This window comes from Cynocephalus volans, chromosome 1 (assembly GCF_027409185.1).
Source record: "Cynocephalus volans isolate mCynVol1 chromosome 1, mCynVol1.pri, whole genome shotgun sequence".
NCBI lineage: Eukaryota > Metazoa > Chordata > Mammalia > Dermoptera > Cynocephalidae > Cynocephalus > Cynocephalus volans.
In genome coordinates this window covers 261,120,473-261,133,433 of record NC_084460.1, presented here as the reverse complement: position 1 = coordinate 261,133,433, position 12,961 = coordinate 261,120,473, and positions in this window count along the sequence as shown.

Below are 12,961 nucleotides of genomic sequence, written 5' to 3'. Positions count from 1 at the left end.
AAAATCAAAAACAAAAACAAAAAATAAAACAAACAAAGGGAAAAATCTCCCTAAATTCAGCTAGCCACTTGTGATACAGGTTTTTGGAGTAGTCAGTTCCCATGTCTTAGTTAGAAAATCAAGGGCAAGCTTTGCAAGAAAGTGCAAAAAACTCAAGGCACTTGTACATCATAGTTTAACCAAGTCTTTAATGCAGTTTTTCTTTGAAGCTTTGTGGAAGTTATTTCATCTCAGTACGATTTTCTTTTCTCTAATTCTAAATTGGGATAAATTTAGTTTATGTTGATGGTTCTTCCTGCTCTCGATTAGGCTCTACTAAACAGGGTCAAGTGAATGTTGTGATTTAGAGGAAACCCTCTAGAGCATGGCGTCCGTGTTTGAATCCCAGCTTGCCACTTATTAGCTGCTGCATCTGCACAGGACACTTCACCTCTCTATGCTTCAGTTTTCCCACTTATGTTATGGAGATCATATACCTCATGGTTTGGTTGTGAAAAAAAATATATAAAGAATTTATTACAGTGCTTCGCAAATACTAAGCAATACATAAGAGTTTTGCAAAGGGAAATTTGGACAACCAGAAATGCACATCAAAAATCTAAATATTGATTTGCTAATTCCCTGGTTCACTCTAACATAACTAATGATAATAACCAGGCAATGACAGTGCTCTAAATTTATTATCTAATTTAATTCTCAAATTAATCCTATGACATTGGTATTAGTATCTTTATTTCACAGATAAATAATTGAAAATTGGAGAGACACTAACTGCTTGTCCAAACTTTTTAAGTTAAATGGTAAGATTGGGCTTCAAAGGCATATACTCAGAGATTTAGCACTTAACTATTTTGCTGAGAAACCTCCAAATTCAAGAAAAAGTGCCAGGGAAAATGAATTATCAATGAGGTTCTGCAGAAAGGCAATGGGTAAAATGAGTTAACAATGACAAGGACAGGGTTTGGGTGCTACTGTTTCTCTGATTGTGAGGCTCTGGTCTTGGTCTCTCTGATCTCTTTCTTCAACAGCTTCCAAAGATAACAATACTTGTAAGGGGAGGTGGTTATGAAAATATATTTGTAAACACATTATTATTAGAAAAATGCTTAATTTTCATCTTCAGATATAAAAAATCAAGGTGTCAAGTAATCCTCCTACATCTATCAACTGCTAATAACAAGTAATGAACCAGTTCATTTTTACTTCACTGAAAGATGATGTGATTTTTTCCTCCCAAAGAATGGATTGCATGTTGCTTTAAAAAATTGTCTAATTTTGCTGTCCTGATGTCATCGTTTGAATCCCATCATTTGGCTGCACCCTCAAGATCATGAGAAGACTGAAACAGTGACAGGGACTTCTATACTGGGAAGAATAAATGAGCTGCCTTTATCACCTTTAGCAGGGAACTAAATTAGACTTACACTAATGATCATTTCTATTCTAGGAAAAGTCTAAATGCCTACCAACGTACACTGTGTTACTCAGAAATATGGCAGATTAAAACAATGAAATCCACACATTTGCATGGCACAGAAAAGCAGTTACAGAGAACCGTTTCAAATCCTTTCATCCCCTTAAATTTTAATCTAATTTTCTTTTATTTTACACCATCAGTTTAATGTTTATTTGTGACTCAAGGATAATATTTTATCTTTTTTTTTCTTTTCATTATAAGGAATAGACTTTGTTACATGCAATCTCTTGGGAGTGTGAGGAAGTGGAAAAGATTAGACAAGGTGGTAAATCTGAGGAAAGAACTGGAACTGGTGATTAAGAGGTTGCCCAAGTCAATTTACTGCAGTTTTTGTGTACCAGCCACGTGCCAGGTACAATGGTAAGTACCAGAGACACAAGGGTAAAAATGTCATACCTTCCTTTACAGTGCTGATAAACATAGTCATAAACAACTGAGTATAATGCAAGGTGATAAGCACTTTAATGGGAAGAGGGGATGAAAAAGGAGGATGAGAATATTTGCCATGTCACTGTGCTAGGTCCTAATATATGTTATTTAGTTTATGAAGTTAGGTTTATCTTCATTTTACAGATGAGAAAACTGAGAGGTTGGGGAAGTTAGGCTGGTGTCATGTAGCTGGTGATTATAGCTGTGAGTACATCTCCAATCTCTCATCCTTCAAAACATTTGTTTTTTATACTATACTAGTGTTTGCAAAATTTGACTGATCATGACAGATCAGCTGGGGAATATCTTGAAATACAGACGTGTAGCTCCAACACCAGAGGTACTGATTCAGACACTCCAGGGAAGGGACTGAAGAATCTGTATTTTTAATAAACACCTGTCAAGGATTTTTTTTTTTAATCAAACAAGTTTTAGAAGCTCTGAATATCAGCATGCTATATTCTATGCTTGTTGTGAAGGTCAAAGAGATTACATCTGGGTGGAGGAGGAAAAAATGTACATGAATGCTTTGAAAAGGAAATAGTTTTTGTATTTGACCTTGAAAACTGAATTGGAATTTACTAAGTGGTAAAGAGAGAATTTTTGATAATTCCTTTATTCAGGGCTGTATTTTATTTCTAAAAGCTTATTCATTATTTTTAAATTAAAAAATATAACAAATAGCCTTATAGGATGTTTGAACATTGAGCATCTATATATATTCTATGTTCCTACCTATAGATCTATATATATTCTCACCACCTTAATGTAATGATGAAATTTGAAGTGTTTCTTCTTATCTGTTCTTATAAACATACACTTACATAGATTTTTTGTGTCCTGCTTTTAAACGTTATTACTTTTATCTTTGCCAACCAATAAATACAAAGTAAAATCAGTCAGATAGTGCCTGTGGGCTTAAAATGAGACACAGCTGTCCTTTTTAACCATTCCCCTCATAATATGACCAGCTTCCTAGAGGCAGATGCTTTCAGGTCTTTTAACTGCTTCTTAACTTAATAACACAGTTATTCTGCTGTGGTGGATGCTGTGACATGCTGAACGGATCCCCCTTCATTGTTAAAAGACTTATCACCCAGATGTTGGGCATGCCGCTGGCAGACAGCCCTCAGCCACCAGTCTTTTCCTGGCATTGCCTCATTTAAGAGAAATACCTCCCCTGAGATCAGAAGATCATTTCCCTTCCCTGGTTACTCCCCATGCACTGATCAGTCTATGGGGGTGAGGAATAACCAGGGAAGGGAACCAATCTCTCTCCCTCTTCAGGACTGTTCTAAAGGGTGTCCAACTCCAGACCACTCTGAAAGCCCTTCTCATCTTCAAAGCAGGGTTAGCTGAGACACGAGATTGAAATTGCATTGTTGCTCAATTTCTCCCCTTGTTCAATCCTGTTTTTTTCCTTCCCTTACACAGATTTCAGCCCAAGAGCACTTTTTAGTAAGCTACAAGCCATTTCCATCTCAAGGTCTGCTTGCGGGTGAACCCAACCTGTACCATTATTGTTTGTTGTTTATTTTAGAAATTATTTATATATTGACTGGTGGCTATGATACAGGAATATTTAATTTTTACACCATAGTCCCTGTCTACCTCAAGTGCCTATTTCCTTTTCCCTTCCCAAAATTGCTATATTAGAATTATAAACTAAATCACAGTTTAGAGCATATAGTATTGTAATTAGAAAAATATTGTTCATAGTTCAGTCAAGTGGTATATTATAATTAAATTTCCTTTCCCATACAACTTTTAGTTTTTCTAAGAGTTAACAATTGCCCAATCTTTTCATTTATTTTTCGAATTCTCCTCAAAGAAACCCAGAGATCTGTCATCATTCAATCCTATTTTCTACAAGCCCAAATATATCACATGATTTATTTTTCCCTTCACAGAACACTTTCATCCAAGAATAGCCTATTGCTTGGACCAATTGTTTGCTCTGTAGGTCTGTTGTCTGTTTTTTTTTTTTTTAAATCATTCTAGGCCTTCTCTTCACCATATACACTTGGAGGATTCCATATTTTTCTTTTAATTGTTTATATATTTGTTTTCTTAGAGCACATCCTCCAGTAGATTTCTAAGAATGGAAAGCTAATTTTTGTTTTTTGTCTAACCTTTTAATATCTTCTCTTTCTTTTCTGTGCTTTGCATTTCCATGATTGCAAATCTTGCTCTAGATATTAAGAAATTTTTTTATTATGGTGGTCAATTGAACTAGAAGATATTTTTCTTTATCCTGTTGTTTTCTGATATAATTTCCTGCTTATCACTTAATGTCTTTTTAAATGACAAGCAGGGGGAAAAAAAGAAGACACAACAATCACAATTCCTTGAACTTGTTAAGACAAGTGAACAGATATGATGTTGATGGGGGGGTAGAGGGAAGGGAGGAAAAGGCATTGGTAAAGGGGCACCAAAATCAACTACATTGTATATTGATAAATAAAAAATAAATAAAATTATACACAACAAAAAAATAAATGACAACCAAATTATTAGTAATTTGACTTATTATAAATATTGTTAATTAGATATTCAATTTTCTGTATTGATCCTTTAAATTTCTAATTATGTTTCTTTTTTGTTTGTTTTATTTTGTTGGAACTTTTCTTGACTCTTTCAAACTTCCCATTAATTTTTTTTATTTCATTTGACATATTTTTAGTTTCCAATTCCTTATTATTTCTATTTTTTTTTTGTATAGCAAATTTTCCTTGTTTCATACACATAACTGTCTTATTTCCTCAGGAATATTAAGGGTAGCTTCTTATTTTTATTTCACTCTGTTCATTTTCTCTGTTTCCCGTTATTTCTCTCTCTCTCTTTTTTGTTCTTTTTGGTCTCTATTTGCCTAATGACTTTCCTCTTCTGTCGTTTTGTTTATTTACATTTAAAAGTGATGAGATATAAAAAACTGTATGGAAGTTTTGTGCACACTGCAGAGCTTAGTTGCTGGTGGATTTCACTATATAATTATGTGATTAAGCCAGCCTTTTTGTTGGGAATACTAAGCCCTTGGCATATTGTGGTTCCATAGTTTTTTCACAGAAGAATCTTATGATCTCCAGCCTCGGTGAGAGGGAAAGGTTATGTATGTCTGGCTGACAACATTCTGAGACCATGATCTTGAGGTCCATAATTTCATATTTGCTAATATTTTATTTAGTTTTTATTTTTTTTAACTTATGTTCATGAGAGAGGTTGTCCTATAATTTTTCTTTTTTCTAATTCTCTTTCAGATATGGATGTCAAAGTTATGTTGGCTTCATAGAACACATTGGTAATATTTATTTTTCTTTTTTATTCTTTGGAAGATTTCACATTAAATTTGTATTTTCCTTCAGTCACTTAAGAAGTTCACCACTGAAACCATCTGGACCCAAAGTGTTTTTGTGGAAGTATTAATTAGGGATTTGATTCCTTTAATAGATATAAGACTATCAAAATTTTCTATTTTTTCTTGTCAGTTTTGGCATATTTTGTTATCCCAGAATTGTTCCAGTTTATCTAGATTTTCTAACTTTTGGCAGAAATTCTTCAAATGCCTTATTAGGATCTTTTAACTGTTTCTTGGCTCATAATGTCTTCTTGCTCATTCCTGATATTCCTGCATTTTCTCTTCTTTTTAGTTTTACTAGATGTTTATCAAATTTATTAGTCTTTTCAAAGAACTACCTTTTGGTTTCTTATTTTCTCAATTGCGTTAGTTTTCTATTTTATTAAATTCTGTTTTTATCTTTATTTTTTTATTTACGACTTTCTTTGCATCTGGTTGATGCATATTCTGTACGTTTTAATACTAGAAAATCCAGTTAACTTTGGAAATGAAATAATATGATTCTAAATACCAAATGGGTCAAAGAGGAAATCAAGTGGAAATTAGAAAATAGTTTGAACTGAAGGATGAAGAAACTATGAGTTACTTCCACTTCTGGTTGGGTTGTTCAAAGTCTCAAGATTCTGTCATTTTAAGCCTAAGAACTGAACAAGCCAGATAAACTATAAAATTATTTTTTAAAAAATCCAATAGAGAGTTGGAAACACAAAGAAACTTAACTGAATAGAATTTCATAAAATTGTAAGGACTGCACAGGAAAGAGAGACACATCGCTCTCATTTTAAGATGGAATGATGGATGGAGAAAAAAGCAGCCAGAAGTAGGGTTAAAAAGAAACCAGCCAAATTTTAGATTTTTAAAATGGCTACATGTAGGTTGCATGACAGCCACAGACCTAATCTATACCTACCTTCTAACTGTCTCATAAATCTTCTCAGTCTTGAGGGTCCTTTCCCAAAGCCTGGGCACCATGTGGGAAATCCAAGGCAGTTTCCCTCTGATGGTGGTGTTGTGGGAATGCTGAAAGGAAATCTGGACACTCAGACTCTCATGGAGGCATTCAAGACAGCTGAGAGAAGTCCACATGAGGTGCTCAGAGTTTCGGCTCTGAAAGGCTGGAAGTGAGAAAGGAGAAATGAGAGCTATCCCATTGAGGCATTCTGGGCCTTCACTGAATGGAAGGCACCTATACTCTCAAGGCTCAGGGCAGGACAGCAGAATAGAAAGGGATGCCCCCAAATGCAGAAAGCCAGGGGTGGGAATGAGGAGCAAAGAGAAAAACACACTGACCCCAAAGGTCAGAAGACAGTCTATAAAGGCAGCAGGTACCATAACTTGGAAGCTAGTGGCTTAGATGTCAAGCAGCAAGAAATCTTTCAAATCTCAGCAGGGTTCAAACCCCCAAGCCCTGCAGAAGAGAAGTTCCTGGTTTGTCCTTCAAAACATTTAAGACAGTGTTAAGATGATTCGAGGCCATAATGAGAGAGATTATCCTGTAATTTTCTTTTCTTGCCATGTCCTTGTCAGGTTTTGGTGTCAACACACAGAATGTGTTTTCAATCTTTGAAATTTGTTGAAACTGTCTTTATGGTTTAGCATAATGTCCTTTTATAAATGTTCCATGAGTACTTGAAAAGAATATATATTCTACTGTATTATGTAGTGTTCTGCAATTTTATTAATTGTGTTGTTAAAATTTTCTATTTTTCTCCTGATTTTTTGTTTGCTAGTTGTTGTAGCAGTTACTGAGAAAAATGAATTATGGTCTCTTAATATGATTGTTTTTTCGCTTGTATTTTAGCTTCATATGCTTTGAGATAATGTTGTAAGGTGCATACAAATTTGGAATTGTTTTATTCCTGGTTAATTGACAACTTTATCATTATGAAATGCCCTTCTTTATCTCTAAGAGTGCTGCCTACCTAAAAGTTCATTTTGTTTGACATTAACATAGGAACACCAGCGATCATTTGCTTAGTGTTTGCATGGTATATCTTCTTCCCTTCTGTTACTTTCAATCTTTCTGTGTTATTATATTTAAGATATGTCTTTTTAAAGCAGCATATATTTGGATTTGTATTAGTCGGCTTACTATTTCTTCTGTTTATCACATGAGTTTTCTTTCTTTCTTCTTTTTTTTTGGCCTTCTTTTGGAGTAATCTGATATTTTCTATAATTTCCTTTACCTATTAGCTAGTAGATTAGAGCTTCTTTATCAACCTGCCACAACTTGGAAGTACATGAAGAATTTAAGAGTCATGTAACAGTTTTTAGGGTGTTGGTCAGCCACCTCACTTTGGACTGTCATTATCAATAGCATCTTGGTTCTTCAAGTGAAATGTCAAATTTAATGTCATTTGCTATAGGAGTTGACAGATATGCTTTGCATTTTAAGGCAGCAGAAGCCCCAGAATTTTTATAATAACAATTTTGTGTGAAATTACTTGGCAAATAAGAGCAAAGTGAGCTAGGAAAGTTTTCTTGAAGTTTCATTTGCATTGTAAAGATCGTATATAAATGTAAATACAATTTTTATTTTTTATGTGAGTGTTGATAAAAAATGGGGATGGGGGTCTAAATTTCATCATCCCTAACTCACTCCCTAACACCATCACTGGGTCATTGTTTGGAGTTAACAGCCATTTACTTATGTTGTTGAAGATGTAGATATTTCTTTCTAATTTTTTCCATTTTTGGGTGGTTTTTTTGTTCGTGAGTTTCAAAGGAGAAAAGTAGAGTAAAAATGACTACCTCAATTCCTTAATTGGAAATTTCTCCCTTCAAAATGTAAGACTAACCACTAATCAACAGTGATTAGCAGAGGCTCTGAGGGAAAGCTTAGCTTGGTTGCAACTATCTGTTTTATTTTCGTGGCTGTTTCTGTGTCCACTGTGGCAGAATATTACTTTACAGTGATTTTAAGGTCTAACTGGTCAGTGTAGGTTATTTCTGCAGTTGAGTAATTGGACCTGTGATGAAGATGGCGATAATTCAACATACACTTATTAAATATTTGTTGCCATATGCCAGGCATCATTCCAGGTGTGTGGACTGTAGCAGTGACTGTAACAGACAAAAATCTCTGACTTCACAGAACTTACATCCTGGTGTGTGGAGAGATTCAGTAATAAAAGAAAAACTAACACTTATTGAGCATTTGCTGTATGCTAGGCACCCTTTTAAGTGATCTGCCTATATTAACTTATTTTATAATCATAACAGTTCCATGCAGTGGGTGCAAACTTGCATGGGGGAAGCTGAAGTACACAAGAGTTCAATAATTTGGCTAAGGTTATTTATTTAGTAAGTAGTAGAATCAGAGTTCAAATTTAGACAGGGTGGTTTCTGAGCCTCACTCTTAAACACTATGGTGTGATCATGACAATACATAAATTAATTTTGATTATGGTTTTGAAAGAAAGCCATAGCTGCAAGTTGTCTAAGTACAAAACCATTCCATGGCCATTGCATGACAGAATTTTTTTCTCCATTGAATTAAGGAATTAATAATAATATTGAAGATCTAACTTCAACTTAGAGTATTATAAAACACTATTATTTTTAGTGTCATGGATTAAAGGTTTTGAATGCTTTTTCTGGTCAATTTTTTAGGATTTAATAAATTATGCTGTGGAGTATTTCTTAAATATGATTATAATTTGGCATATTTTAAATTACCAGTTTTCAAGTAGATGTTACTTTTTAGAGCAGTTTTAGATTTACAAAAAATTGAGAAGTTAGTATAGAGAGTTTCCATATACCCCTGCACACAGTTTTCCTTATTATGAACATGTTACTGTAATTAGTATGGTACATTTGTTATCAATTAATAACCCAATATTGATACATTCTTATTAATTAAAGTTCATAGTTAATTCATTTTTATTAGTTTTTAACCTCATTTTTTTTTTCTGTTCTAGGATCACATCAGGTTATCACATTTTGTTTAGTCATCAGGTCTCATTAGGGCCATCTTGGCTGTGACAGTTTCTCAGACTTTAGTTGTTTTCAATGGCTTTAATGATTTTGAGGAGTTTCAAGTCAGGTACATTGTAGAATGCCCCATTATTGGAATTGATCGGATTTTTTTCATGATTAGACTTGGGTTATGAGTTTTGGGGAGGAAGATCACAAAGTGACATATTTATCACATCATATTAAAGATACATACTATCAACATGGTTTATCGCTGTTGACGTTGACTTTAATCATCTGGCTGAAGTAGTGTTTGCCAGATTTCTCTATTGCAAAGTCCCTTTTCCCTCCCTGCTCCCTACACCCTTTGAATACTATATTGGGAAGAAAATTTCTACTCACAGTGTACACTTAAGGAGTGGAATCTTCCTTAAGAATGGGGTATCTACATAAGTTATTCGAAATCCTTCTGCACATGAAATTTATCTCTTCTCTCCCATTTATTTAAATATTCAATAATTTATTTATAATGGTATGGACTTATGGATATTTGTTTCATACTTTAAGTTATATAGTCCAATACTATATATTTTTACACCAATTATTTGTAGCTTTGTCCACTGGGTGCTGTTTTATTGGCTCCTGGGTCCCTTTGCATTACCCCCATCAATGTATATATATTTTCTATAAAAAAATTTTTTTAGCACGTCCTTACTTTCTGGCACTGCAAGTTACTCTACGTTTGTCTTGTATATTTCTACTCCACTCTTAGAATCAGACATTTCTCCAAGAAGTCCTGGTTCTTTTTGTTGGAGAGTGGTAATAGAAATTAAGATCTGGGTACTAGGTGTGCTCTTTGCTACTGTGTGTTATTTCTTTTAGGCCCTCTCAGTTGACATTGCAAAATAATGTACATGTGTATACTAGCCCATGTGTGTGCACACATTTCTATGTACTTATATATGCAACTATCTATATCCGTGGTAATTTAAACCTGGGTCATACTGATGTCTCCAACTCTAATCCATTACCATATGGATAATTCTAGCCTCCTCTACATGCTTATCTCTAAATTCCCCCTCTAATAGTGAGAAACTGGCTCTCCCATTCACCATTCATATACTTAATTGTTCAATTCCAGTATACATGTATAGCAGCATCAGAATTGTTATTCTTTACATGGGAAACAGCTTTAACACTGTGCCATCTTCCTGCTAAGAAGCCTGGGCTTTCGTGCTGCCTGAATTTTCATACTGCATAATATAAAGGATAAATCTGGAAGCAGGAAGCTGATATGTGATAGAAATAAATCCTGAAAGAGCGACCCTATGAAATTAACCTTTAATTTTTCCAGGTTTACAATAATCACCACAGAATGTACTGGTGGTGTTGCTTGTTGAGCCCAGTCTGCAGAACAGTTGAGAGGGTCAATATTATCAGTATCTAAGGGATTTGGTGGCATCTTGAGAGCAGGGAAGCTTGCCTTTCTACCTGGGAGTGCTGTGAGTATCTGGCTCTGGTGGCTTTCTGTGTGTTGTAAACTTATCTTTGACTTGCATTAAACAACTCTTTTCTTTTTGTTTTATCTGATGGTATTTCTCTGTTAATCACATCACTGTCAGGTTGTAATAACAATCACACATTTTATTAAGTAGTTTCAATCGTAACACTTCAGTTTTTAAAAAAATTTTCTTCTCATTCTCAGAGTTACTCTTTATACATTTTACAGTTCAGTCAGTCATAGCTTATTTTCATCTGTAATTTCACTCCTCTCTCTATGCATGTAGCCATGGAAACCATCACAGAATGCCTGCATTTTACAAATCGTGGTATAAATTGCAGGTCATCAGAATGGTTATGTTACTGTTCTGCTAAGAGTGCTGCATTTTCAACTATGACAAGGGTTATGACTGCTATTAATTCCAAGAAGATTTGCAGTAGTTTGGTGTAGGGGTAGGTCAGTCATGCTGTGTCATGATGAGATAAGTTATTATTGGATAGTTTTAATAGCTGCTTTTAAGTTTACTGTGAATGACTATGTCCCTAATTAAGGTTCTTGATTCTGTTTTAATTTTATATTAAATGTGAAATCTTGCAAAACTCCCTTTAGAAATACAATTCTACATATTCGTGAAACACTTTGTATTAGGCACTGTGCCAGGTGTTATGGGTAATAATCTCAAAGAGTATTGGAGAAAATGAATCAAATATGCATATCAATATAACAGAACAGAATATAGAGTATTTATTAGCCAATGAAAAAAACAGAAAACAGTCAAAATATTTAAGGCAGTGGGAATTTCATGCAGGGAATTGGTTATCCAGCTGACGAAAGAGACTGAGAAGCCAACCAGGGGACAGTGAAGCAACCCAGAGATCAGCAAGAACAAAAGCTGCTACCAGCTCTGGGCTGGAGGGACAAAAGTAAGAGATAGGATTAGTGGAGCCCAGAGACTTGACTCAGTCATTGGGTCATTTGGTGGGAGATGGAATCATGGCAAGCTTTTCTGGCAGGTGCTAAAACCACAGCAAACTGCCAGAGACACTTAAAATATAGAGGGGAAGGCAAACATCCTGGCTTCTCTCTTCCTGAACTCCAATCTCCTGTTAATTCTTTTTGAGGGCCTTCTGACAGGGAGCCTGGTATAGGCAAACTGCAAGACTCAGTCCCCATTTGGACACAGAGAGCAGGAGAAGAGCAAGGAATGGATCTGAAAGCAAACAGCTCCAGCACTGACAAAGAGCCCTACCGAAGATTCACAACAGGGAGCATTGAGAGACGATTGCTGCAGGTTCTCCTCACATGCTAAATTGGCTTTGTTCTGTATTTGAACTGCATCATCAAAAACACTGGCCAATTTCCACTTCACTGGAAAGGCAAATTTTAAAGATAGATAACAACTGGCATAAGAAGTTAGCTTGCAAATTTGGTCTCTGTTTCCTCCTGCAGACATCTTCCCTACCTTTGACCCTGGTCCCTAGCTTAAAACAAAACGGAAAACAATACAGTGTTTTAAACACCTGCCACACCACAACGGCTTCTTTAACTTGGTAAAAGTTATTTGTAACCTTTGAAGACAAACAAACAAACAAAAATTGTTTAAAAAATCCTCAGAGTTGATCATGGGTAATTTGATAAATTTTCATGTTTAGGGAAGTTATTTCACATTATATGATACTGTTTCATTTTTACACCAATGAATGTGCTAAACTACACAAAGTAAAGTTGTATTAATACACATATACAGATATCTGGGTTTCCGATGAGGGAAGCAAACAATATATTGAAATATTTTTAGAAAAGATAATAATACAGACCCTCATATATACTCAAATATGAAACAGTTAACTTACATGATAGAACAAGTAAATTTAATAATTTTAGGAGGTTAGAGTTGCCAAATTTCCTAAAATTTATCATTGTGTTATTGTACAATAAAGACGTTAAGTGAATCTGGGGTCCAGCAAATATTTGTTACTCTTTTTTTTTTTTTAAATTTGTATTTTTTGCTTTCTTTATTAGTTCCTTTTCATGTGTCCTAAGTATGGGTACATCCCATGGTTTGTTTTTAGTTCTTTACTTTGAACTTCTTGTTCATGACGTTTTTCAGAAATTTTTATCCTCTGCTGTGAATTCCATTACCACACTTGTGCAGACATTTTTCCAAACATACATTTTTAGTTCTGTATTCACTCCTTTGTTTCCATGCAGTATCTCTTGTTAAATGCTGCCATCTCAATGTTTGGATGTTCAGCGATCATTTCAAACAAACCACTTCAGTATC